The following is a 25,380-nucleotide window of genomic DNA, read 5'->3' as shown; positions in this document are numbered from 1 at the left end:
CTCCTGGGGGTTACCATTGACCAGAAACTGAATTGGAGTAGCCAAATAAATACTGTGGCTACAAGAGCAGGTCAGAGGCTAGAAATCCTGTGGCAAGTAAATCACCTCCTGACTCCCCAAAGTCTGTCCACCACCTACAAGGCACAAGTCAGCAGTATGATGGATGTGTTCCACTTGCCGGATGGGTGCAGCTCCAACAACACTCAAGAATCTCTACATCATTCAGGATAAAGCAGCTCACTTGATTGGCACCCATCTACAAATGTTCACTCGGGGGAGGCGGTGGCGTAGTGGTATTGTCACTGGACTAGTAACCCAGAGACCCAGGGTATTGCTCTGAGGACATGGGTTCAAATCCCACTTCGGCAGAAGGTGGAATTTGAATTCAATTAATAAATCTGGAATTAAAAAGCTAGTCTAATGATGGCCATGAAACCATTGTCGATTGTTGTAAAAACCCATCTGGTTCACTAACATCCTTTAGGGAAGGAAATCTGCTGTCCTTACCTGGTCTGGCCTACATGTGACTCCAGACCCACAGCAATGTGGTTGACTCTTACAATTCCCCTGAGCAAGCCACTCAGTTGTATCTAACTGCTATGAAGTCAATAAAAAGGAATGAAATCGGATGGACCACCCGACATCGACCTAGGCACCAGAAACAACAACGGCAAACCCAGCCCTGTTCGCCCTGCAAAGTCCTCCTTACTAACATCTGGGGGCTTGTGCCAAAGTTGGGAGAGCTGTCACACAGACTAGTCAAGCAACAGCCTGACATAGTCATACTCACGGAATCATACCTGACAGATAATGTCCCAGACACTGCCATCACCATCCCCGGGTATGTCCTGTCCCACTGGCAGGACAGACCCACCAGAAGTGGTGGCACAGTGGTATATAGTAGGGAGGGAGTTGCCCTGGGAGTCCTCAATATCGAATCTGGATCCCATGAAGTCCCATGGCATCAGATCAAACATGGAAAAGGAAACCTCCTGCTGATTACCACCTACCGCCCTCCCTCAGCTGATGAGTCAGTACTCCTCCATGTTGAACAGCACTTGGAGGAAGCACTGAGGGTGGCGAGGGTACAGAATGTACTCCGGGTGGGGGACATCAATGTCCATCACCAAGAATGACTTGGTAGCACCATTACTGACCGAGCTGGCCGAGTCCTAAAGGACATATCTGCTAGACAGGGTATGCGGCAGGTGGTGAGGGAACCAACAAGAGGGGAAAACATACTTGACCTTGTCCTCACCAATCTGCCTGCGCAGATGCATCTGTCCATGACAGTATTGGTAGAAGTGACCACCGCACAGTCATTGTGGAGACGAAGTCCCGCCTTCACATTGAGGATACCCTCCATCGTGCTGTGTCGCACTACCGCCGTGCTAAATGAGATGGATTTTGAACAGATCTAGCAATGCAAAACTGGGCATCCATGAGGCACTGTGGGCCATCAGCAGCAGCAGAACTGTACTCAAACACAATCTGTAACCTCATGGCCCGGCATATCTCACACTCTACCGTTACCATCAAGCCAGGAGACCAACCCTGGTTCAATGAAGAGTGCAGGAGGGCATGCCAGGAGCAGCACCAGGCATACCTCAAAATGAGGTGTCAACCTGGGGAAGCTACAACACAGGACTATCTGTGTGCCAAACTGCGTAAGCAGCATACGATAGACAGATTGAGCGATCCCATAACCAACGGATCAGATCTAAGCTCTGCAGTCCTGCCACATCCAGCCATGAATGGTGGTGGACAATTAAACAACTAACTGGAGGAGGTGGCTCCACAAATATCCCCATCCTCAATCAGTGTGAAAGATAAGGCTGAAGCATTTGCAACAATCTTCAGCCAGAAGTGCCGAGTTGATGATCCATCTCGGCCTCCTCCTGAAGTCCCCAGCATCCCAGATGCCAGACTTCAGCCAATTCGATTCACTCCGTGTGATATCAAGAAACGACTGAAGGCACTGGATACTGCAAAGGCTATGGGCCCTGACAACATTCTGGCAATTGTACTGAAGACCTGTGCTCCAGACTGGCCGCGCCCCTAGCCAAGCTGTTCCAGTATAGCTACAACACTGGCATCTACCCTGCAATGTGGAAAATTGCCCAGGTATGTCCTGTACACAAAAAGCAGGACAAGTCCAACCCGGCCAATTACCACCCCATCAGCCTACTCTCAATCATCAGTAAAGTGATGGAAGGTGTAATCAACAGTGCCATCAAGCAGCACTTGCTTAGCAATAACCTGCTCAGTGATGCTCAGTTTGGGTTCCACCAGGGCCATTCATCACCTGAATCATTACAGCCTTGGTTCAAACATGGACAAAAAAGCTGAACTCAAGAGGTGAGGTGAGAGTGACTGCCCTTGACATCAAAGCAGCATTTGACCAAGTATGGCATCAAGGAGCCCTAGCAAAACTGAGGTCAATGGGAATCAGGGGTAAAGCCCTTCGCGCGCTGGAGTCAGATCTAGCACAAAGGAAGATGGTTGTGGTTGTTGGAGGTCAATCATCTGAGCTCCAGGACATCACTGCAAGAGTTCCTCAGGGTAGTCTCCTAGGCCCAACCATCTTCAGCTGCTTCATCAATGACCTTCCTTCAATCATAAGGTCAGAAGTGGGGACGTTCGCTGATGATTGCACAATGTTCAGCACCATTCGTGTCTCCTCAGATACTGAAGCAGCCTATGTAGAAATGCAGCAAGACCTGGACAATATCCAGGCTTGGGCTGATAAGTGGCAAGTAACATTCACGCCACACAAGTGCCAGGCAATGACCATCTCCAACAAGTGAGAATCTAACCATCTCCCCTTGACATTCAATGGCATTACAATCGCTGATTCTCCCACTATCAACATCCTAGGGGTCACCATTGACCAGAAACTGAACTGGAGTAGCCATATAAATACCGTGGCTACAAGAGCAGATCAGAGGCTAGGAATCCTGAGGCAAGTAACTTGCCTCCTGACTCCCCAAAGCCTGTCCACCATCTACAAGGCACAAGTCAGCAGTGTGATGGAATACTCTCCATTTGCCTGGATGGGTGCAGCTCCAACAACACTCAAGAAACTCGACACCATCCAGGACAAAGCAGCCCACTTGATTGGCATCCCATCGACAAACATTCACTCCCTCCACCACCGATGCACAGTGGCAGCAGTGTGTACCATCTACAAGATGCACTGCAGCAATGCACCAAGGCTCCTTAGACAGCACCTTCCAAACCCGCGACCTCTACCAACTAGAAGGACAAGGGCAGCAAATACATGGGAACACCACCACCTGCAAGTTCTCCTCCAAGTCACACACCATCCTGACTTGGAACTATATCGTCGTTCCTTCACTGTCGCTGGGTCAAAATCCTGGAACTCCCTTCCTAACAGCACTGTGGGTATACCTACCCCAAATGGACTGCAGCAGTTCAAGAATGCAGCTCACCACCACCTTCTCAAGGGCAATTAGGGATGGGCAATAAATGCTGGCCTGGCCAGCAATGCCTAAATCCCATGAATGAATAAAAAAATCTCCCTCCACTACCGACGCACAGTGGCAACAGTGTGTATCATCTACAAGATGCACGGCAGCAATGCACCAAGGCTGCTGAGACAACACCTTCCAAACTCGCGACCTCTACCACCTAGAAGGACAAGGGCAGCAGATGTATGGGATATTATTACCTGCAAGCTCCCCTCCAAACCACACACCATCCTGACTTGGAACTATATCACCGTTGTTTCACTGTCCCTGGGTCAAAATCCCAGAATTCCCTTCCTAACGTTATTGTGGGTGTACCTACCCCACATGGACTGCAACGGCTTGAGAAGGCAGCTCACCAACACCTTCTCAAGGGCAATTAGGGATGGACAATAAATGCTGGCCTAGCCTGCGATGCCCACATCCCATGAACGTATTAAAAAATATATATATAGCACGTTTAGTGTTGGTGGTGGTGGTGGTGTTCCCATGTATTTGACATTTCAAGGTGTTCAAAAAATAGAAACAGGCGGGGAAGTGGACATTAAGTCCTGGAGGGAAATATTTGAAGGAGCAACTTGTCACAAAGATGACACAGCTTATAAAAAAGGACAGAATGGGAGAAATTGAAGACCAGCAAGGATTGGGTGATGGCAAAAGGGACTTAGTGCAAGATACAGAAGCCCCTATTTTGGGCAAGTATGTGGAAAGTAAGGATGGGAGGGCAGAAAGGAGAACATTGAAATAATGCAGGTGACAAAAGCATGGGAAGGGTATCAGTGGTAGAAGAGCTGAGAAAGAATCAGAAGCAGCTAACGTTGTGCAAGTGGGAATAGGTTGTCTTGATGGTGAACAGAATATTGGTTTTAAAACTTAGCTCTGAGTTGAATTGGATGCCAAGATTTCAGCTGATCTGACTCAGTCTGTATGAATTGCTATGGAGGGATTGGGCATCAATGGAAAGGGAGTGAAGTTTAGGGTGTGGAACAAAAATTGAACTGTAAAGGAAGGTCTCCTCGAACATACATAGGTAGCTATGCCTGGATTAGTAAATGCTGATATTTGATGAAGAATGGCTGCTTATGTCAGAAACAGATTTGTCCCTCATCTCCCCACATATCCTCATATTCCTCTTCCAAAATAAAGAGAGAGGAACATACAAAGGAATTACATGGTTTGACTTTGGATAAGAAGAACAAAATTGTAACTCTCAGAAATCCAGAAAATGAAAAAAAACATTAAAAAATACTCTACTTCTCTGATAAGGTCCAGATTGGGACATTTTGTTGATGTTTACACAGCATTCAACCCCATTCAGCTCACAACAGTCTATGATCGGACTGGGACTATTTCCAGGTTTGGCCTCACAAGCAGCATTAACATTCATGGCCCTAAGTGTGAAAAACTTCAGCCTCCCTCCCCTGACCTTCAATGCCACCACCACGATCAAAATATTGTGGATCACCATTGACTCGGGGCTTAACAGAATCAGCCATATCAACATTGTTGCTACAAGAACAGGGCAGAAGCTGAGTACCCTGCAATGAGTGAATCATCTCCAAATCCTTCAAAGCCTCTCCAAGGTATCAGAAGTAGCAAGATATAACCATAAGGAAAGACAGAACAGGCTGGGGCTGTTTTCTCTAGAAAAGAGAAGTCTCAGGGGTGGCTTCAAGCCAGGTGTGTGATGGAATACTCAACACTCATCTGGATGGGTGCAGTGACAACTGTGCTCAAGAACCAAAACAAAAACCAGGGCAAAACATTCTAATGAGTGTTGATCCTTCCACTGGACTCAATATCCAATCCCTCCATCTCCAGTGCGCTGTAGTTGTGGTATGTATGATCTAAAAGATGCATCGCTGCCACTCACCAGGATTACTTCACAGAACCCATCAGCCCACAACCTCTATCCAGAAGGACAAGAGCAGCAATATCATGGGAGCAACACCTCTCCGAAGTTACGAAGCATCTTCATTGTGACATGTATCTCTGTTCTTCCATCCTGGAATATCATACCTGGCAGCATTGTTGAAGAATCGTCATCACATGATTCTAGCAGCTCAAGAAGAAGGCCCATGACGCCTCTTCAGAACAACTAGAGATATACAATAAATGTGGCCTTGTCAGTTAAGTCCATATCCCACGAGAATTTTTTTTTTTCAAAAGGACGTTTCACTAATGTTCAGTGATAGCAGAACAGATCATAGAGGTTACTACTCACTTCCAAGGTAGAAATCTGGATTTTTTTTGTATTTTAAGACAATGCTTTGTATTTGGTTTATTTACAGGATAAGCCAGATTAGAAAGATGGCTCCTAGAAGATTCTTTTCATCTATGGATAATCAGACCCTTGCAAGAACCACAGCCAAAAGGCAGATCACAGGTACAATGAGGCCCATGCATCTGCCACAGGAATACCTTGCGGTATCATTAAGCAACACTTTAAATGCTTGAACGCTGAGAATCAGGGAAAATATTCCACTGGTTGGAGTCATATCTAGCACAAAGGAAGATGGTTGTGGTTGTTGAAATCAAATCATCTCAGCCCCAGGACATCACTGCAGGAGTTCCTCAGGATAGTATCCTCGTCCAACCATCTTCAACTGCTTCATCAATGACCTTCCCTTCATCATAAGGTCAGAAGTGGGGATGGTCGCTGATGTTTGCACAGTGTTCAGTACCATTTGCAACTCCTCAGATATTGAAGCAGTCTGTGCCTGCATGCAGCAAAACCTGGATGACATTCAGGCTTGGGCTGATAAGTGACAAGTAACATTTGCGCCATACAAGTGCCAGGTGTTATGACCAGGTGAGGAAGGGGTCTAGGGCTCCCCTTTCAGCCTTTTCTTTGTTTGGCCGTAACAGGGTTTAACTTTTAAACACAGTGTTTTTAGCTTCCCCTCAGTGAGTCCTTGCTCACTGCTCTCTAATTGTAATTGTAAAGAAATCAACCAGAAAGGTTTTCTCAGATTTAAACAAGAAAGGTGTAAGTTTATTAATCTTAAAACTCTAATTTAGCTAAAACTGCTAAAAATACGTGACGCGACCAGGCTAGCAAGCATATGGAATAAACACACACAAATAGAGACAGAGGAAGAGAAAGAATTAAAGGGGAAAGGTTTGAAGTAGTCGATGGAATTCAGTTACTGGTTTGGATTGGATATAAAGTCTTTGATTGAAGTTAAGCCTTGTAGTTCTCGTTGGGGCCCAGTGCACACTTTTAAACTTGTTTTGCTGGTACCAGACAGCTGCAGGGTCTTCTATCTTGAAACTTAAGTTACTTCTGTGGGTCCTTGGAACTTTACGTGAGAGAGAGACAGAGGTGTTCTTTTCTTGAAGTTCAATTGCAGTCTGCTTCAAAACTTTACTGTGAGCACAATTCAATTAATTCCAAGGTTGGCCAGCATGTTAGTCATGTGACTCGCTCCTTGTCTGAAACAGCGAGGTTTGTGGATTCTTCCAAGCTTACCAGACACACTCAGTGGGGTAGTAGAATGCTGGCTGTTACAAACTCAATGACTCTCAATGTCTCTTGATCATCACTATTGACAAAACTATCTGGCTAATTGGATCATGGAATACTCCCATTGTCTTTTCATGCAACTGTCTTTCAGAATGCAAACGTGCAGTGATTTTTTTCAGCCACTGTTCTATGGTCTTTTTAAAATAACTTATGTTCAATGTCCAGTAAGCGTTCAAATAATGCTCCATGTGACAAAATTATTATATTTCCATTTGGCAGGTATGGTTTCCTTCATGCATTCAATGACCATCTCTAGTGAGAGAGAACCTAACCATCTTCCCTTGACATTCAATGGCATTTTCAGTGCTGAATCCCCCACCATCAACATCCTGGGAATTATCATTAACCAGAAACTTAACTTGACCAGCCATATAAATACTATGGCTACAAGAGCAGGTCAGAGGCTAGAAATTCTGAGTAACTCAGCTCCTGACCCTCCAAAGACTGTCCACCATCTACAAGACACAAGTCAGGAGTGTGATGGAATACTCTTCACTTGTCTAGATGAGTGCAGCTCCAACAACACCCAAGAAGCTCTACATTATCCAGGACAAAGCTGCCTGCATAATTGGCAGACCATTGACCACCTTAAACATTCACTCCCCCCCACCACCGATGCACAGTGGCAGCAGTGTGTACCATCTACAAGATACACAGCAGCAACTCGCCAAGGCTCCTTTGACAGCATCTTCCAAACCCACAACCTCTACCATCTAGAAGGACATGGGCAGCAGACACATGGGAACACCACCACCTGCAAGTATCCCTCCAAGCCACACACCATCCTGACTTGGAACTATATTGCCATTACCTCACTGTCGCTGGTCCCAAATCCTGGAACTCCCTTCCTAACAGCACTGTGGGTGTACCTACACCACGTGGACTGCAGATGTTCAAGAGGACAGCTCACTGCCACCTTCTTGAGGGCAATTAGGAATGGGCATCAAATGGTGGCCTTGCCAGTGACGCTCATAGAACATAGAACATAGAACATAGAAAAATACAGCACAGAACAGGCCCTTCGGCCCACGATGTTGTGCCGATCCTTTGTCCTCTGTCAAGGACAATTTAATCTATACCCCATCATTCTCCTTTATCCATATACCTATCTAAAAGCCGTTTGAAAGTCCCTAAAGTTTCTGACTCAACAACTTCCCCAGGCAAGGCATTCCATGCCCCGACCACTCTCTGGGTAAAGAACCTTCCCCTGACATCCCCCTTATATCTCCCACCCTTCACTTTAAATTTATGACCCCTTGTAACGCTTTGCTCCACCCGGGGAAAAAGTTTCTGACTGTCTACCCTATCTATTCCCCTGATCATCTTATAAACCTCTATCATGTCACCCCTCATCCTTCTCCGTTCTCATATCCCATGATCGAATAAAAACAAAGATCAAAACAACTTGCAGTACACTTGCACTGGAGCATCCAAGATCAGCATCATCCTGATGAAAGGTGATCAATGTAAAATGTTAACTCTGTTTTTTCTCCCCAGATGCTGCCTGAACTGCTGAGTATTTCCAAAATGTTCTGTTTTTATTCAAGATCAGCATCATCTGCTACATGCTCCACAACCTTACCACATAAAGAAGCCTACCAAAAACAAGGAGGGAACGGTCAAGCTAGATCAGAAGATTGACAATGACCCATTGAAACATTTTTGGAACCTAGTTTCTTACTCAGCTAAGTCACAATCATCAAGTTACAATCATCCACGTATTCATAAAACTCTAATTTTCTTCCCCAGTGATTTCAAGATAGTGCAAAATGGGCTGCCTATTTGCTATTGTTACGACCGAGGATGGAGGAGTGCATTGTCTTTCTCTAGTTCCACTTCTCCACCAGTCACAATATATATTTAAATTTTTTACCAGTTACTAATATGGCCAATTATATACTTTATTCTAATTTCAGAATAAAAATCCACCAATCAGGTTTCTTTAATAAACAACAAAATTAGTTATTCATTATTAACACACAGGTTGAAAAATGGAAGTATATATATTCCCTTCTAAATAGCCGAACACACACGAGCACATACACCAGTTAAAGTGATCAACTTTATAAAAAAAAAGAACTCTTGTCAAATACTTGTTAGTTCTTGAAGAAAATGCATAAGGTATGGATTGTTCCAGATGGATCTTCGGTCTGACATTCAGATACATATAGACGGGTGTCACTAGAAACATGCGGTGATCACTAGGATCTTTTCAGAAGCAGTTCATTCAGGAGATGTTGAGAGAAAGTCTTGCAGAAGCTTCTCAGGAAAAATGCTGCATCAGTTTCTCCAGTTCTCACACTGGATACTCAGGGTTTTTCAAAGAGGTGGGACAGGGTGAGCTGGTAGCCTCTCTCTCTTAGCAGGCTTACACCCTAACTGAATTCCAAACAATATCCAAAAACGAAACTAACTCTTGATCACCATAAATCTAGACATGTCCTTTCTCTGTAAACAGCTCCGACAGTCAGCATGGCACCTGCTGTTTACTTAGCTTAAGACATGAGACTTGCAGTAAGTGTTTGTTTTTAAGCAAAGTCCCAAGTGTCCTTCCAGTAACTCTTTATTAAAAAAAAAGTCCAGCATCTCAGGTATTTCCACAGTCTTTTGAGCATGAATCCTCAAAAATATTAATAATGGAAGAACCTTCATAACACTATCACTTGTTTTACCAAATGGAATTTGGATTCCATTGTCCTCTGTTCTACCTCAACTGCCATGAATGCCCATCATTATTTCTGCAGCTACATTATTTTACACTATCACCTTGCAAACTCTCTGGAAGCATTGCAATTAAAGTGAAACAATTGGACAGAAATTTAGGGACGGTCGGGCCAAAGTTTTCTGACCAGTACTTCCTGTGAGTATCACATCACTAGAGGGTAGTTGATTAGGGAATTAGCCCTTACAAGTTTTCAAAGCAAGGATATAGGGTGATTTACTCTTGTCCTTCCTCTTTGTAACAGTTTATGATGTATATGTCCTAGAATGAACAATTGTGTTTCTTCTTAATGCTTCCCAGTGGGGGAGAGTAAGTAACATAGCTGGCTGCTATCTGTCAATGCGAGCATCTGGAGATTGAAGTGGCCCTCTTTTGTTTCCCTTGTGCTGGGTCATGAGGTAGCCCAGCACTTGTTCCCTTATGTCCAATGCTGCCGTAGTGGCTGTCCCTACTTGCTATCTGGAGTATCTCAAGAAGCTGCCATTATTCGGGTCAGGGAAAGCAAACGTAGCGTCACACTAAGAAAGAGCATTCTCAGCTGTACTTGCTCTGCTGCTGGGCATCCACTCAGCATGCCCAGTAAACAGATCTCTAGAAACAGTGGGGTTTGTGCTTGTCAATGATTAAATTTCTTCTTATTTGCTTTCATATATTGTGCAGCGTTTAAGTAAAATTGCATATGTTACAGTTATTCTGCAGAGCAGGAATCTTATCCTGAGGACAAGAAATAGAACCATTCTAATTCACATGTAAATGCGAGGCTCAGAAGGGGAAATAGGTTTGTGTACTTGGTGTGCAGTATCAAGATTAATAGAAGAATTATCTCTAGGGTTTAGGACATATTCCATTAAAATTGGCAGAAAAATCAGAGGCTGGGGCAATTTTATACTCTCCCCTGCGGCAGGTTTGGAGCTGGGGAGAGCATATAAACGGGTGGGGGGCAGGGTGGGGGGGGTGGTGTATGCCACCACCTCCCCACCTCCGCTAAAATTAAGTCCAGGAAAGGAAGGTCTGTGACTGGCCTTCCTGCACCACCCCACCCCCTCACCAATTGAGGCTCTTAACTGCCCAGTTAAGGGCCTCATCCCGCTGCTGCCACAATTAGCTGAGTGGTGGGCGGCCCTGTCGCCGCATGGGAAGCATGTCAGGAAAAACTGCGCGACTGCTTGCTGGCTCCACGGTGGGGGGGATCCTTCGTTAAAAGGCACAGTGCCTGAATGAGGGACCCGGCATCGGGAAGAGTGGGGCCTGCTGAGAGCCACCCCTTGCCCTTGCGGCCGACACCCCCCTACACACCCTCTCCCGTGACCCCTCCCACTCTGACCTACTTGTGGCCTGGGTGCAGTGCCGCTCCTGGATCTCGGGTGGGCGTTCCACCAGCAGTAGCCACTGCATCTGCAGTGGCGCTGCTCAGTTAGAGAGCTGCCAGCCTCTGATTGGCCGGCAGCTCTCAGAGGGCAGGGCTTTCGTCACTGGCGTACTTGACCCCGTGAAAGGCCCGCCGCTGTTCAGTTAAGTGCCTAATTGGCACTTGATTTGGCGGGCCTCCCATAGAAGAGGCAATGCGGGATCCTCTGTGTCACTTTTGATGGAAGTCAAGACTCTTATCGCCCGGATAAAATCCCGAATGGATGTTTGTGTAGCTGTAAAATTAACCACAAAAATCCAACTTGTCCAGTAGGCCAATGGTGCAATTGTTTATCTAAATTATCATAACAGAAAAAAAACCTCTGGCAAAAAGATATTGCCCTTTATCCATGCATGTGGTAGAAATTCTGAGCACCATTATATTCACATAATAAGACACCTGTAATGCGTGCCCTATGGAAAACAATAAACTGAGCAAAACCATTCATGGACTGCCCAGTTTGGGCCTGTTGGCTCTTATCAAAGCACAACTGAAAAGGCAACTAGAAATGGCATCAGATCTGCCTAGTTTCTCGCATTGAATGTGACTATCACTCAGTTTTGGTTTAACAAGATTTTGAAATCTATTTTGATGTGTTGTCACTCTTTAAGATAGTCACATCTCAGATGTGTAAATGGTTTTGCAGAAATTGTGACATTTCCCCAATGCTAACAGCTTGTTGACATCTAACAACAAAAGTTGAAGGAAAGAAACTCAGCCATCCTCACCCCTTATCTCACAGAGTTCACTGTGGAAATATGTAGGATATTAAGTTATTCAATTTCACTAAGACTGTTGCAAAGCTAGGCATCAAGGTTTGCATTGGTGAAAAAGGAACTAAAACAACAGGGCAGAGAGGAAAGCTAGATTTCAAAGGAACATGGTTTCAGCTTCTGTTTTTCAGTTCCATTTTGATATGAACTGTTCCATGATCCATACATTTCATAACATCGGTTACAGTGCAGAAATAAATTGAGGCTTGAAAAAAAACAAATGTTGTATAATTGTAATTAACTGTCACGAATGTATTCTTTCTCACCTTTGCAGTGCAGTCTTAATTTTGTCTTTAAGTATCTATGTACATAGTTCCACTTATAAAGACAAATTAGCATTTCTATTTGTTTTTATTCGAGTGCAGAATATCAGAATTATTCCTGTAGCAGGCTGACATAGGCCTAGGGCCCATTGGTCAATGAGACTTACTGTTTAAAACAAGTGCGGTTTATGCAACCACAGCAATTATGACTTTAAATGTGGCGTTGAACAAAACTGTAACAGGGACTACTTTCTAACCTACACTTTCTCACTCTCAGCTCTTTCCTCTCCAATCACTCCTCAAGCTGAACAATCTCCATACCTGTTATACTGCCAGGCTGCAGGCCATTCCTGATTGATCTTAGTTGCCCTTCAGGTTTCTTAAAGCTATTCCACCTTGCCTTGGCCATTCTGACGATTTATGCAATTTCTTAAAGCTGTGCCCCTATCACAGGTACGGAGCTCTTAAAAGCCAATGGTTTGTCTATTGTCCCTCTCTCACTTTGTTACACTACACATTGATTTTGATACTGACAAGTTCAGAAGCAAGGATGGTCAATTTCATTGAAATGGTGAGGAGTGCTGACTTGTCAGAGGTGCAGTGTTTCAGATGAGAGGTTAAACCAAGGTCCTGTTTGCCCCCACATGTGGACGTGAACGATCCCACAACACTACTTCAAAGAAAAGCTGGGGAATTATCCCCAGTGTCCTGGCCAATATTTATCCATTTAAATTCCAATCAACATCACACAAACAGATTATCTTGTGATTATCACACTGCTGTTTGTAGGAGCTTGCTGTGCATAAATTGTCTGCTATGTTTCTTACATTACAAAAGTGATTACACTTCAACAGTGAAAGCATTGGCTGCAAAGTGCTTTGGGACATCCTGTGGTCATGAATATCAATGCAAGTCATTAAAAAAAAAATCTCTACAACAAGATGCACCTTAAGCTTCTATCCCCCATTCTCAGTGGATCCTTCAAAATACTACAGGAGAGCTTTGAACTATGGGTGTGCCAGTCACCTGATAGCTTTGGCGGAAGGCTCAGTCCATTTTGAGGGCAGTGTCTTATTAACATGCTGCTTATGAGCTTTGCATCCTGGCCACTGTCCTGCTGCTGCTCTCCAGCTTTAGGCCGGTGTAACACTGGGTGACCTAGAGGCTGGCCCAATCGGCCAGAAGGTATATCTTTAGCGGGAGACGATATTGGAGTCTATTGTGCAGGGTGAGGATCCCGGAGTAACGGTGTGCCATGTTTTTTTGTGTAGCCAGGAAGAGCACTTCTGTTCCTGGACTCACAAATGTAATTTTCGACCTGTTTTGTGCCTCTTCTGCTTGACTGCAGAGTATAACTAAATAGAGTGTCCTCAGTTCACACTCTGCCCAGACAGCCTCAAAACTGCATTAGAGTCCATTAGTATGACATTGGACACCCATTTACACAGATTAATATGGCCCCTGACTGATTCAGGTGGACTCTTGGGTCATCCAGCAGAAGGTCAAAGTTAATATGGCAGCAGAAAAGGCGTGAGATTTTAAGTCAGCCACTTCAATTTTAATTCTGCTACTGGACCATTTACGCTGAATAGAGGAAGTTAAAATCCCTGCTGGGGGTTGATTTTGACTCCCCTGCCTGATAGAAAACTGGTGAGAGGCAGTGAAGATGAGACAGAGGGCTTACCCACTCCTTTTGAGGCCTAATCTTGACAAAAGCAAAATTAAACTGCAGACACGAAGGACACCCATCCAATGCTGAGGGAGGGGTCCTCTTTCATTTTAATCTAAGGCCCAAACAGGGGAGCAACACTGCTTCCTTGCTAGACCAAAGCTGCCTGGGACAAGAGACATGGCTCGAAAAGGCCTAACAAGGTAACATTTTTAAATTTTCTTTCGGTTTGCTTCTGGGTCTGGAGGAGCACATGTATTTTCCCTCCCTTCCACTGACCAGTTTTCTGCTCCTGCAACATTTCACTTGTGCCTGGGACCATTTTGTAGGTCTCTGGCAGTGGCCCCCCCAATTGTAATGGCCAGGCAGCTTTTCCTGCTGACTTCCCTAACCTTTTGGCTGGGAAGTCAACAAGCTGCTAGTGATAAAAGCAAAATACTGCAGATGTTGGAAATCTGAAATAAAAACAGAATGTGCTGGAAATGCTCAGCAGGTCTGGCAGCATCTGTGGAGAGAGAAACAGAACTGGAAGAAGAGTCATATTCAACTCGAAACATTAACTCTGTTTTTCTCTCCACAGTTGCTGCCAGACTTGTTGAGTATTTCCAGCACTTTCTGTTGTTATGGCATGTTAATGATGCCCTGCTGTTAAAAAAAAATCAGCTGAGCCTGGTCAGGGATACAGGTGTTCTCCATACAGGATACGGGGAAAGGATCACTTTTAAGAAGATAAAAGGTTGAGTTTACTGTGACTCCGCTCCTGACACACAATCTTGCTTGACAGGAATGGAGATCAGAGAATCAGGTACAGAAGACAGTGAACTTGATTCACAGTGTTTCTGATATTCTTTTTTTTCTTCTTCTTTGGCCTTCTTGTCTCGAGAGACAATGGGTAAGCACCTGGAGGTGGTCAGTGGTTTGTGGAGCAGCGCCTGGAGTGGCTATAAAGGCCAATTCTAGAGTAACAGACTCTTCCACAGGTGCTGCAGAAAAAATTGGTTGTCGGGGCTGTTACACAGTTGGCTCTCTCCTTGCGCTTCTGTCTTTTTTCCTGCCAACTGCTAAGTCTCTTCGACTTGCCACACTTTAGCCCTGCCTTTATGGCTGCCCGCCAGCTCTGGCGATCACTGGCAACTGACTCCCACGACTTGTGATCAATGTCACAGGACTTCATGTCGCGTTTGCAGACGTCTTTAAAGCGGAGACATGGACGGCCGGTGGGTCTGACACCAGTGGCGAGCTCGCTGTACAATGTGTCTTTGGGGATCCTGCCATCTTCCATGCGGCTCACATGGCCAAGCCATCTCAAGCACCGCTGATTCAGTAGTGCATATAAGCTGGGGATGTTGGCCGCCTCAAGGACTTCTGTGTTGGAGATGCGGTCCTGCCACCTGATGCCGAGGACTCTCCGGAGGCAGCGAAGATGGAATGAATTGAGACGCCGCTCTTGGCTGGCATACGTTGTTCAGGCCTCGCTGCCGTAGAGCAAGGTACTGAGGACACAGGCTTGATACATGCGGACTTTTGTGTTCCGTGTCAGTGCACCATTTTCCTACACTCTCTTGGCCAGTCTGGACAAAGCAGTGGAAGCCTTTCCCATGCGCTTGTTGATTTCTGCATCGAGAGACAGGTTACTGGTGATAGTTGAGCCTAGGTAGGTGAAGTCTTGAACCACTTCCAGAGCGTGGTCACCGATATTGATGGATGGAGCATTTCTGACGTCCTGTCCCATGATGTTTGTTTTCTTGAGGCTGATGGTTAGGCCAAATTCGTTGCAGGCAGCCGCAATCCTGTTGATGAGACTCTGCAGACACTCTTCAGTGTGAGATGTTAATGCAGCATCGTCAGCAAAGAGGAGTTCCCTGATGAGGACTTTCCGTACTTTGGTCTTCGCTTTTTGGCGGGCAAGGTTGAACAACCTGCCCCCTGATCTTGTGTGGAGGAAAATTCCTTCTTCTGATATTACAGCACTTAAAATTAACAACCATAAAGTTGAGAATGCTGCAAACTGGACTTGCTGACCTGCATGCTAGTTCTCTGGTCTACACTAACTGTGAGTAGAATCTCTGAAAATTTAGCCTTAGATCGACTATGTGGTTATGAAAACAAGTGAGTTAAATAGCATACTCCTGTACCTACATTCCTAAGTTAAACAGAACCACATACTCAGTATAAGCTGTATAGTGCATATGAAACAACAACAACTTGCATTTATACCACACCTTTAACATAGCAAAAGTGTTCCCAAAGTGCTTCACAGAAGCATCAAACAGTCTGCAATACAATCATAAAGATCTGATCTCTCTCATGACAGAATTGTCATATGAGAGCTACCAAATTGCATTTGTATTGCTGATTTTATTTTGTTTTGCTTACTCATTCATGGGATGTGGGCATCGCTGGTAAGGCCAACTTTTATTGCCCATTCCTAATTGCCCTTGAGAAGGTGGTGTTGAGCCATGCCTTGTACTGCTGCAGGCTGTGTGACGGTACTTCCGCGGTGCTATTAGGTAGGGAGTTTCAAGGTTTTGATCATTTCAAGCTTCTTGAGTATTGTTGGAGCTACACTCATCAAGCAAGTGGAGAATATTCCATCACATTCCTGACTTGTGCCTTGTAGGTCATGGAACGGTTTTGCGGAGACTGAATGTAAGTCACTTGCAACCAGCACACGGGTTTCCTGAGCTGTTTTCAACTTGCCAGAGCCAACGAGGTGAGACCATAGCGGGGAGTGATTTTTCAAGAACATTGACATGCTGAGAAGCCTTTAAAGAGTGAAATTGTAAAGCTTGTGGCCAGCCACTGTGAAAGGCTTGTGCTTGCAGAATTAGTTCTGAGAGCCTGAATTCACTATTTCGAGGGTCAATTTCAATTTTTTGGAAACACTTTCAATTACCCTGGAGGAAACTTACCCTGATCTCAATTTTCTTGCTGTCAGTCTTCCTTCACTGCAGCATGGGAGCAACTTTTTCAGCAGTAGCCTGGACCTCTGATGAGGAGCAGCAGAAGCAGCAACACCAACAGCTGCAGAACCAGGAGCCACACCAACAGTTACAACATCAGCAGCACTTGGAGCAGCAACAACCCCAACAGCAACATCAGTTAAATGCCATTCTACATGACAGAGGGGATAGACAGAGAGCTGCAGCTTGAAGGAGGCAATATCCCCAGAACAGGGTATACAGAGTGTGGGCTTCCTCAACATGACAGAGCAACAGTGCGTCAGGAGGCTGAGGCTTTCACAGCAGGTCATTGCTGACATCTGCATCCTCATGGAACAAGGTCTCCTTCCAAGAGGGCTAGGTGGGCACGCATTGTCAGTGATCGAAAAGGTCACCACAGTCCTGAATTTCCTTGCCTCCAGCTCCTTCCACAGATTTGCTGGTGACATCTTGAGGATCTCAATCTGCTGCCCATAAGTGTTTCTCCCTGGTAACCAATGACTTATTTTCCAAGGTTGCCCATTATGTGAAATTTGCCATGGTTGAGGCCAGTCAAACACAGAGGGCTACTGGCTTCACTGCAGTGGCTGGATTCCGACAAATACCAGAATCACTGATTGCACACATGTGACAGTCAGGGTACCCACAGATCAGCCAGAACTTTTCATCAATTGTAAGTGTTTCCACTCCCTCAGTGTGCTGTAGACTGATTACAGCACAGAACGTGGCCATTTGGCTCATCAAGTCCATGCCAGCTCTCTGCAAGAGCAATTTAGCTAGTCCCACTTCCCCACCCTTTGCCTGTAGCTCTGCAATTTTTTTCCCCTTCAGGTGCTTATCCAATTCCTTTTTGAAAGCCATGATTGAATCTGCCTCCACCACACTCACAGGCAGTGCATTCCAGATCCTAACCACTCACAACATTAAAAAAAAGTTTTTTCTGCATGTCACCATTATTTCTTTTGCCAAATCGGTGTCATCTGGTTCTCAATCCTTCTGCCAATGGGAAATTTCTCTCTATCAACCCTGTCTATAATCACTCTTGATTTTGAACACCTCTATCAAATCTCCTCTCAACTTTCACTTGCATAAGGAAAATAACCTCAACTTCTCCAAACTATTCTGCGAACAAACCTGCTATGCCAAAGGAGAATTTTTAAATTTATCAATTAGAAACCTACATTAAACTTTTAATGAAAGAAAAAAGCTGGAATTCAACCGTTAACTTTTTAAAAAAAGCTGGCAGCCAAGGTGACCACCGCAATTTGCATTTGAACATCTTGCACATTCCAAGGCCTCAAAGAGGAGATACATGTCTGCTGAGCCTGTAAGCAAAACAGTAGCTTGCTCTATTGAGTGAACCATAGGAGATTGCTTTCATTAGCAAGACATTCAAAGCCATCCTGGGACATTAACCTTGAAAGGGCCAACCTCCTCTCTCTCTTTCTATCTTTCTCTCTCTCTCTCTCTGCTTGCTGTTGATTGCTGGATCCAAGACAAAGACACCAGGGGAAGAATGCCACCTACAATTCTGCCTACAAGAAAACCCTAAACCACGTGGGCCAGCCACAAACTACACATTTACCAGCCAAAGACTTCAAGAACACAACTTCAGCCAGAAGACAACGGGATCATCTAACTCCACAGACTGTGTATGAGTTTTTAGTTGTTCTGAACTCTAACCCAACCACAAATCTACTCCTTATCACTCTGTAATCTATTTGTTTCTGTTGATTCTTGTGTGAGTATGTGTGTAAATGTGTAGTGTAATTTTATTATTTTACTTAGATCAGGTTTAGATTGTTAAGTATAAAAAACTCACCTCTTTCTTGTTTAAACTCAAGAAAACCCTGAACGAGGTGAGCCAGCCACAAACTGCACATTTACCAGTCAAAGACTTCAAGAACACAACTTCAGCCAAAAGACAATAGAATCATCCAACCCCACAGACTGCGCATTAATTTTTATTTGATCTGGACTCTAATCCAACCACAAATCTACTCCTCATCACTCTGTGATCTATTTAGGTGCAGGAGTCGGCCACTCAGCCCTTCGATCCCGCTCTGCCATTCAACAAGTTCATGGCTGAACTGATGACTCCACATTTTCACCTACCCCCGATAACCTTTCACCCCCTTGATTATCAAGAATCTATCTACCTCTGCCTTAAAAATATTCAAAGACCCTGCTTCCACCACCTTTTGAGGAAGAGAATTCCAAAGACTCACGACCCTCTGAGACAAAGAATTTCTCTTCATCTCTGTCTTAAATGGACAACCCCTTATTTTCAAACAGTGACCCCAGTTCTAGATTCTCCCACAAGGGGAAACATCCTTTCCACATCCACCCTGTCAAGACCCCTCAGGATCTTATATGTTTCAATCAAGTCGCCTCTTACTCTTCTAAATTCTAGTGGATACAAGCCGAGCCTGTCCAATCTTTCCTCATAAGACAGCCCGCCCATTCCAGGTATTAGTCTAGTAAACACTCTCTGTACTGTCTCCAATGCATTTACATCATTCCTTAAATAAGGAGACCAGTACTGTACACAATACTCCAGATGTGGTCTCACCAATGCCCTGTATAGCTGAAGCATAACCTCCCTACTTTTGTATTCAATTCCCCTCACAATAAACCATAACATTCTATTAGCTTTCTTAATTACATGCTGTACCTGCATACTAACCTTTTGCGATTCATGCACTAGGACACCCAGATCCCTCTGCATCTCAGAGCTCTGCAATCTCTCACCAGTTAGATAATATTCTTCTTTGTTATTCTTCCTGCCAAAGTGGACAATTACACATTTTTCCACATTATACTCCATTTGCCGGATCTTTGCCCACTCACTTAACCTATCTATATCCCTTTGTAACCCCCTTATGTCCTGTTCACAACTTACTTTCCTACTTATCTTTGTGTCATCAGCAAATTTAGCAACCATACCTTCGGTCCCTTCATCGAAGTTATTCATATAAATTGTAAAAAGTTGAGATCCCAGCACAGATCCCTGTGGCACACTACTCATTACATCTTGCCAACCAGAAAATTACCCATTTATACCTACTCTCTGTTTCCTGTTTGCTAGCCAATCTTCTATCAATGCCAATATGTTTTCCCCTCCACCATGAGCTTTTATTTTCTGCAATAACCTTTGATGTGGCACCTTATCAAATTCCTTCTGGAAATCTAAGTACAATGCATCCACCGGTTCCCCTTTATCCACAGCACATGTAACTCCCTCAAAGAACTCCAATAAATTGGTTAAACATGATTTCCCTTTCACAAATCCATATTGACTCTGCTTGATTACCTTGAATTTTTCTAAATGCCCTGCTATAATGTCTTTAATAATAGCTTCTAACATTTTCCCTAAGACAGAGATTAAGCTAACTGGCCTGTAGTTTCCTGCTTTCTGTCTCCCTCCCTTTTTGAATAAAGTAGTTACATTCACTAATTTCCAATCTAATGGAACCTTCCTTGAATCTAGAGAATTTTGGAAAATTAAAACGAATACATCAACTATCTCACTAGCCACTTCTTTTAAGACCCTAGGATGAAGTCCATCAGGACCCTGGGTCTTGTCAGCCCACAGTTCCAACAATTAGTTCAGTACCACTTCACTGGTGATTGTAATTTTCTTGAGTTCCTCCCTCCCTTCCATTTCCTGACCTACAGCTAATACTGGGATGCTACTTGTATCCTCAATAGTGAAGACCGATGCAAAATATCTGTTCAATTCATCTGCCATTTCCTTCTTATCCATTGCCAATGCCCAGTATGTGTACCACCCTGCCGATCTCCAGTGCATCCTCCTGTAATGCAGTCAGAGTGGCTATGGCTGCAGGACCCACACCCCCTGCAATCCCTGGTTCTCTGCCTCTCCTTGGAGTTGTGTGCTCGCTTCTGCAATGAGGGAAGACAGAGAGTTATGGATGTGGGAAGATGAATGTGTGTTGAGGATGGAATGAGAGCATTTATGGAGGGTGACTGTGAGAGACAAGTGAAAGTGGACAACAGGTAAGGGTTAGTGTGAGCCTTAGCTGTTCAGATAAATATTTGAGGGGGTTCCTGGAGAGAAAGTAATGTGTGGAACTGCAACTTGTGTCGGTCAGAGGAGTGTTTTGCAGGAGAATACTAGAGAAGTCAGAGAGTGATGGATGCCACCTGAAAGTGGTATGACATTCACCTTTCCAGACTTACTGAGGTCATTGAACCCTTTCAGGCACTGAATACAGCGCCTGGGCGCCACACTCCTGCTGCTCACAGCCTCTGCTACTTCCAGCCACATCTGCTTCATTTGGATGGCTGGCCTTTTCCTCCTGTCCACAGGGAAGAGGACTTCACCGTCTCCGGCAGGACTTCCAGGGAAGAGTCAGAGAATCAGGGACAGCCTTCTCACATCTTCCTTGCATCCTCTTGCCTTCAGATAACTTCAGCTATCCTGCAAACATTCTGACCCCTGACAGGGTCCCTTTAAATACAGAGCCTTCATGGACAGGTTGTCATCACACCCTCACTCTGTGATTGACCAGGAAACCTGGATGTGGGTTTCTAATGTTGTGGCTGAATTAAACAGCCAGTGCAAAGCCCACTTCAATTAACAATGGATTCTGATCCGCTATTGCTCCCCCCACCCACTGCATGCAGGCCTATTTCATTAAAATTCTGCCCATTATAACTGTCAAGGAAATGTTACTAAATAACAAACCTGATTCAAACAGGTTGCTTTGTTTGACTTACTTTCCTCTCAATATTTATGGTAGTTTCCACTGGAAACAAGATTCTTTGCTACCATCCATTGAGGAGATCAAAACACTCACTTATGCAAGTCTTTTTGGAATAGCTTTCCCGGTTACTATGAATTTGCATAACATTGGAGAAGGAGAATAAAGCTGCAATAGGCTATTATCATCATTATAACTCATCTTCAAAATATAATCATCACTTTACATAATTCATATCCATAAAGATCTAATGTGTTTATGTGCACAGGGAGGTAACATATGGCACATCTTGGGCTGTATATTCATAAATATTTAACTGGCATAGGTGTCAGGCGAGCTGCAGAAAACCTCCATGATTTTTTGATATTTTTGTTGCATATTTTTAATCAATTCCTTACTGACTTTTCAATGCAAAATTTAAATACGTTTTTCAATTTTGTTATAGATCTAAAACCATGAAATTGTACTGGTCTGTTCTATGAAGAGGAACCAAACTCAAAAGCATATAAATGCTACACACTGCCGACACTAACTTATTCTCTCGGCCTGTTGTGCTACACAATTTGTATTAGTGAAAGGCGGGGTCAGCTTCACATTTAGGTATATTGGTCCTGAAGTTGCTGGAGTGGTGGCATCTCACAGAATGTCCCAAAAATATTATGCTGCTAATTTCTGGAAGTGCATGTCAATAATGGTGTGGCAAGGGCAACGGGGCATCTTTGACCTTGGTGAAAGATAGGACGAACAGTCTATCTCCTTAACTAATTATATTTCAGAATAAAGAAAGCAACAAAGGAACAGTGAAGGAAATAGACTGAATTTAGAGTCAAATTAAATGCAGAAAGAGAAATAGAGAGAGGGAAAGAAATATTGGACGAAGGGAGAGTGATAAAAGAGACAGAGAGGAAAAGTCAGAAAAGAAAAATTACAATTTAAAGACCTCCAGAAACAATTTACTATCTGCAGAAATGAGACTCTACAGCTGGGATTTTCTTTGGGCGACGGGGGTCTCGACCAAGCGCGCTGAGAATCCTGCGTCGTCCCTTCTGTGGGAGGCCCGCTGAATCAAGTGCAAATTAGGCACTTAACTGGACAGCGGCTGGCCTTCCATGGGATCAAAGACCCCGGTGATGCAAGACCTGCCCTCTGAGAGTTACCACTCAATCAGCGCCACCATAGAGGTGTTGTCTGCAGCCGGTGGAGCACCCACCTGAGGCTGAGGAGGTGGGAAAGAGGTTGTACAGGGTCGGCAGCAAGGGCAGAGGGGTGGCTCTCATGTGTCCCACCCATTCCCGATGCCGGGTCCCTTGTTCAGGCACTTTGTGCCTTTTAACAAGGAATCTCCACCCTATCATGAAGCTGGAACATGGCTTTTCTTGTTGTGCTTCCCATATGGTGACAGGCCCACTGCCATTCGGTTAATAGTGGTGGTGGGATGAGGCCCTTATTGGGCATTAATTGTCCACTTAAGGGCCTCAATTGGCGGTGGGGTGGGAAGACCGTTCACAGGTTTCCCGCCCAGACTTAATTTGGGTAGAGGCGGAAAGGTAGGGGGGCCCCCTGACACCTCCTACCCGATTTGTGTGCTCTCTCTGCCTCCAAACGCACCAGGGGGGTGAGTGTAAAATTCCCCCTCCCCACCCACATTTTCAATTGTCCCCTTTCTGGGCCGAGAGGTTGAGTGGCATGTCAGGAACATAAATCTTGTCATTAAAATGTTCCTGACATTGTTAAATACCAGCCCAAGCTTTCTCTGATAACTTTAATTCAATTTTAACAGCACAAATGCAGAAACTTCTTAAAACTTCTGGGAAGCTTAATGATGAGCTCCTGTTTTCACGAAGCTAAGGCAGAACAATGCAAATCATCCAGCAATCTGTGGCAATACGTGACTCAGGCTATATCTCTTTGCCATAAACTGCTGGGTTATTTACACAATAATAACAGTATTAAACTTGCTGCTATTATCCTTGCAAATTCTGGGCCATTTGTGTTGTTTAGTTCTGATACGAAGTTATTCAAATTGCATTAAGACAACAGGTGTGTGACGTCTCAGGTGCAGTCTCACACTGCTTCATGTTTCACACTCACAACAGTTTAAACTATAGCCCATGCAGTGACATTTGAGAGTACTGAAAACTGGGGATGCTGAGCTCAGTGCTAATTCTGAGAGCCTGAAGACCTGAAAAATATCTAATCTCAATTTTCTCAATTTTGTTTTTCTCTTATTATGTTTTCAGGGAGGTGACAGGATATTGAGTAAGATTTAAGTTTAACTCTTTTTCTGATACAGATGAATGGAGTTCTGCACATGAATCTAAGCATGCATGTGCTAAGTTTTCCTTGTCAGAGTGACTCAATTTACCACGAGTTTTCTGCCCCACTAAACAGGTACTAGCCTCAAATCTGTGATATAATGATATGTTCAGTGACAGTATTTGACTTTGAAATCTGTAAAATGCAAAATAAATGCAGTTGAAGCAGTGTATTGAATCATCATGTGTACAATATATATATATAAGACTTTAATAAGCCTTTAGTTATTTCTGTTAAGTTTAGTCAGCCTAATAAATAGATGCATGGCAGGGCACCTCAGTCCTGTGGTGTGTGCCTCTTGTTCCCATGTGAGAACTGCAGAAATCTTCTTGAGTCCTGGACAACTACATATGCCGGAAGTGTCGTCAGCAGGAGCAGCTTGTGCTCTGGGTTTCTGAGTTTGAACAGCAGCTGGTATCACTGTAGTGAATCCATGAGGCTGAGAGCTACATGTATCGTACATTTCTGGAGGTGATCAACTCACAGCTTAAGGGTGTGCAGGCAGAAAGAGAATGGGTGACCACTAGGCAGTCAAGGAGAATGAGGCAGGTAGTGCAGGAGTTCCCTTTGTACATCTCACTCTTCAACTGGCATTCAGGTATGAATACTGGTGAGAGTCATAAAGTTATAGAGTCATTATGGCATGAAAGGAGATTGTTCAGCCCATCAAGTCAATGCTGGCTCTGTGCAGAGAAATCCAATCAGTCCTGTTCCACTGCTCTCTCCCCATAGCCCTGGAAGTTTATTTCCCTCAAGTGCCCATTAAATCATTCATCATCTCTGCTTCCACCACCCTCATAGGCAGTGAGTTCCAGGTCAGCAATGGCCACAAAACCAATGGACCTCTCCCTGAATTTCCGGATTGGTGAGGAATCACACGTGGCAGCAGACTTTTTTAACATGGTATTGGTCACATGCTTGATGTATCGATGGGCTCTAGACTGGGATATCCCACACATGTCCCCAGTGGATCCCTGGAAAGAGGCGGAAGTGTAGAATTTAAGAGCCACGGTGATCTTGAGAAGTACTGGCATTGGGTGTCCACCAAACCCCATGGCTCTCATCTCATTCTGCAGCCTGGTGCAGAGATCACTGTCGGCTTCCCTGCAGCGTTGCAGTCTTTGCTGACACTGCTGCTTGGACATTTAGAGAAAGTTCAGCCTCGGGTGGTAGACTGTCTCCTGGGGATAAGCTCCTCTTTGCGCACGTGGCTGTAGGCATAACCCTCTGTGCCCTTTTGCATCATGCCTACCCCAAGGTTGACTCTCTTGATAGAGTCATAGAGTTATACAGCACAGAAACAGGCCCGTCGGCCCATCATGTCTGTGCTGGCCGTCAAGCACCTATCTATTCTAATCCCATTTTCCAGCACTTGGCCCGTAGCCTTGTATGCTATAGCATTTCAAGTGATCATCTAAATACTTCTTAAATGTTGTGAGCATTCTTGCCTCTACCACCCCTTCAGGCGGTGTGTTCCAGATTCCAACCACCCTCTGGATGAAAAAACATTTCCTCAAATCCCCTCCAAACCTCCTGCAACTTACCT

This window comes from Heterodontus francisci, chromosome 6 (genome assembly GCF_036365525.1).
Source record: "Heterodontus francisci isolate sHetFra1 chromosome 6, sHetFra1.hap1, whole genome shotgun sequence".
NCBI classification, from domain to species: Eukaryota; Metazoa; Chordata; class Chondrichthyes; order Heterodontiformes; family Heterodontidae; genus Heterodontus; species Heterodontus francisci.
The sequence above is the reverse complement of the archived record's forward strand: the minus strand, read 5'-3'. Positions refer to the sequence as shown.